The sequence below is a fragment of the Adiantum capillus-veneris genome, chromosome 23 (genome assembly GCF_014529385.1).
Source record: "Adiantum capillus-veneris isolate H3 chromosome 23, ASM1452938v2, whole genome shotgun sequence".
Taxonomy (NCBI): Eukaryota; Viridiplantae; Streptophyta; class Polypodiopsida; order Polypodiales; family Pteridaceae; genus Adiantum; species Adiantum capillus-veneris.
Window position 1 is genome coordinate 108,442,666 of NC_140953.1, and position 4,289 is coordinate 108,446,954.

Sequence of the window (4,289 nt, forward strand, 5' to 3'; positions counted from 1 at the left end):
AACTTCCTAGCCTTGTCTGGTCATATCCTCCGTGATCAGTACATTCCACAAGATGACATCCCGCACACTAACCTTGTAGATTTTTGGCCATGTTCCTCTTGTGTAACCTGCAATCAATGCACTCCAAGAGACGATATCTGGACAAGAAACTCCTCAAGCACTTTTGTGCTCTCTGAAGTGCACCACATTTGACATACATATCGACCAAGGGATTGCCAAGTACGACATTGAATTTTTAAGCTCATATCAGCATCATGCATAGAGCCACATGCCTTCAAGATGCACGCGTAGGTGATTCCATCTGGATAGAGACCCTCACTTTGCATCCGCTAAAAACAGTGTAGCGTAAAGACACATGCCTCCAAGCTGCACCCGTATTTGATTGCATCAGGAGCTGCAGGAGAGAGGCCTTGGCTTTGCATCTGTTCGCTAAAAACAGTGTAGAGATTTTTGGCCCTGCCGTGCTCCTATTGTGCGTATCCCACAAGCCTGGAGCTTCTTTTGTGTGACTATATTAGCATCTTGCGTAGAGCCACAATGTGCATTCCTTTAAGATGCACACGTAGGTGACTGCGTCTGGAGATAGGCCCTTGCTACGCACCAGCTGAAAACAGTCCACAGCTTCCTAGCCTTGTCTGGGCATATCTTGCGATTAGTGCGTTCCACAAGATGACATCCCGCACATGACTAACCTTGTAGATTTTTGTCCTTGCTCTTGTTGCGTGTCCCGCAATCAATCCACTCCAAGAGACAACATCCGGACAAGAAACTCCTCAAACACTTTTGTGCTATCTGAAGTGCACCACATTTGGCATACATATCGACCAAGGGATTGCCAAGGACGACATTGGTTTTTTAAGCTCATATCAGCATCATGCAATATAGAGCCACATGCCTTCAAGATGCACACGTAGGTGATTCCATCTGGATAGAGACCCTCACTTTGCATCCGCTAAAAACAGTGTAGCGTAAAGCCGCCTTGAAGCTGCACCCATATGTGATTGCATCAGAGAGAGGCCCTGGCTTTGCATCCTATTGTGTGTATCCATCCCGCAGGCCTGGAGCTTTTTGGCCATGCTCGTGCAATCCTCTCCTCTCCCTCTGCTAAAAATAGTGTAGAGCTTTGTGGCCCTACCCTGCTCCTATTCTGTGTATCCTGCAAGCCTGGAGCTTTTTGGCCATGCTCGTGCAATCCTCTCTTCTCCCTTTGCTGTTGCTACCTTTCGGAACTTTTTTTTAATCTTATTATTTCTGCACCATCGTTTTTCAACTTCTCTGTCCAATGAAAACCAACGAGCTGGACTGCCTCTCCTTTCAGGGTTTCCAAAATCGCTCTTAGATAATCAAGGTAAAGATTGTGTTCTCTACTCAACATCTAGTACATCAACAAATTTCCAATCAAAGGATAGAATTCGCAATAACATGATACAACCTTATGACATGAAATATCCCTGTTGTCATTCACCTCTGCATTGATGAGCAATGGCTCCACCTCACCTTGTTTCCTGCTTCGCCGGCTGTAAACTCTCTTCAAATCAGGGACAAACTTTATTGCCTTGGTCATGATGCTGTCAGAAGGGGCGCACAATCCAAAATCAAGTGGTTTGATGGACGAAGTTTGCAATGCCTCTAAAGGTGAAACAGATCCACTAACCTTCACCTTGGTTGCATCGGTTAGGGTTTTGTGTTTTTTGGCCTGTCTCAATGACCGAGAAGATGATGCATCTTTTGTTTTATCATCACATTGTGCAGTATGATCACTGAACTTACTGCTCTCTCAGACGCACGCGTAGGTGCTTATCTCTCTCTCTCTCTCTCTCTCTCTCTCTCTCTCTCTCTCTCTCTCTCTCTCTCTCTCTCTCTCTCTCTCTCTCTCTCTCTCTCTCTCTCTCAGCCTTAGACTAACAATATCATTGTGAACTTTTTTACCTTCATTATTTTTGGTGTCTATACTAGCATCTTGCGTACAGTTTAAGATGCACCTCAACAGCTACTACACTCTCACGCAATCCAACCTCACACAAGAGTATGCAGTGCCATGGCCCCTCGAGCGATATCCCAACTCCTTGGGGGGAGCCACTTCTGTAGATGTCTCCACACATCTATGCCTCCTCTCCTCTCCAACATCGGCTGCCACACCATCTATACTTGATCTGTCCTTCACACTCTCCATCTACATTTATTCAGGCTCAGTCATCTATGGAGGTGCCATTGTTTGGACTGCCAATCTCCTTCATCCGGTCACTGCAAGCTCCATTTCGCTCCAGCTCCTTGCTGATGGAAATCTTGTGCTTCTTGGGGATGACCTTAATATACCCATCTGGTCATCTAACACTGCTAACAAAGGAGCCACCACAATGGAGGTCCTGGAAAACGCAGTAAGCTTGGTTCTGTGCAATTCCAGCGGGTATGTCATATGGCAAAGTGCAGATTACCCTACAGACACACTCACCAGCACTCAATTCCTACTTCCAGGACAAAACCTCACTAGTTGGAGCTCCCCAACTGACCCCTCTCCTGGTGCCTACACACTTGTGATGGAGCCAAGTGGTCTTGCTCTTTACACCGGCCGTCAGAATCTTGAACCCTACTGGATATGGAGCTATTATGGATTCAATGACTCTCTCTGTCAAGCGCACATGTGAGCCGAGCCTACTTGCTGCATTTATGAGCCCTGAAGGTGCACTTACATTGACCACCAATTTTCCAGTGTCTCCAATTACTAATAATGACTCATATTGCTCTGCTCAGACATCATCTAGACTCCTTCCTTTCAAGCAATATGGAACTAGTGAGAGTGTCTTGCTTAGTAATTCGACCTTCTTACGCCTGCGACATGACGGAAATCTGCGGGTTTACTCATTAGGATCTGTGTGGTCCATTCAACTAAACATCTTCCAATCAGCCTCATGCCTACTCCCAAACTATTGCGGGCCTTTATATGGGGTTTGCACTGCAGGTTCGCAATGCGCATGCCCTGCAAATAGCTCACTGTTTCTTCCCTCGAACACATCTGATATCTCGTTTGGGTGTAGCCCTGGAAGTGAGCTCGGTTGCAATGCTTTGGCTCTAATAGAACAAACCATGCTACAACCGAAGGGAGTAGACTATGTGGCCAACAACTACAGACCTCCCTTAAACATCTCCACTGAGGAAGCATGGGTGCAAACATGTGCGCAGAATTGTTCTTGCCTGGTTGCATTTTGGCACAAAGATGTGAATGTGTGTCATCATGTGGCTGAAGCTCGGAGTCTTTGTGGTTCTCTCAACCAAAGCGCTTATTTTACATATATCAAGGTGAATGTACTACCTCAGGGTGAAGGGAAGTCATCCAAATCAACCATTCTTGTGGCAGGTATTGTCCCAGCGGTATTTCTTTTGGTTATCTTTTTGCTCCTGATTTTGTATTGCTGGTATAGAAAGCTCTTGGGAGAGGAGGATGAGGGTTTGCTTGATGCTATTGAAGGGCTTCCCACCAGATTCGCCTACAAGGATCTACATCAGATGACCAATGGTTTTGAGAAGCAGTTAGGCAAGGGAGGCTTTGGGGCAGTGTATCTTGGGCAGCTTCTTGATGGCACCAAAGTGGCTGTGAAAAAGCTTGAAAGCCTCAGCCAGGGAAATAAGGAATTCAAAGCTGAGGTAGCCATCATGGGGGGAATTTCTCACAACAATCTTCTTCGGTTGCATGGATTTTGCGCACAGAAAGATCATCGATTACTAGTTTATGACTACATGGAGAATGGATCACTTGACCAATGGTTATTTGCTGATGCTCAGAGGAGGTCAAAATTAACTTGGGATGTAAGGTGCAAGATAGCCTTGGGCATTGCCCAGGGTTTAGCGTATTTGCACCATGAAAGCAGAGAGAAGGTCATCCATTTAGACATCAAGCCGCAGAATATCCTTCTCGATGAAAGTTTCGAAGCAAAGGTAGCAGATTTTGGTCTGTCTAGGCTTATAAATAAGAGTGAAACACATGTGGTGACGATGATGAGAGGCACCCCAGAATACCTCTCTCTCTCTCTCTCTCTCTCTCTCTCTCGCAGCTCTCTCTCTCTCTCTCTCTCTCTCTCTCTCTCTCTCTCTCTCTCTCTCTCTCTCTCTCTCTATCCCTCCATGCTGTAAGGAAAGAAGCCCTCAAAGGGGCAGCCTCAACAGGCAGAAGACCTTCTGGAAAAGGTAAAAGAGGCCATCTCCTGTGGTAAGAATTCGAAGATAAATCAGATAGAGGTTACATACTTTTAGCTAATGTGTCTTCAACGCATCTCCGCCTCGCTCGACTGAGG

At 46.1% G+C, this 4,289-nt stretch overlaps 1 pseudogene; it reads left to right on the forward strand.

Moving 5' to 3' along the window:
* The first annotated feature begins 1,565 nt into the window (after positions 1 to 1,565).
* Positions 1,566 to 4,014, forward strand: LOC147428336 (G-type lectin S-receptor-like serine/threonine-protein kinase SD2-5; annotated as a pseudogene).
* Positions 4,015 to 4,289: the final 275 nt, after the last annotated feature.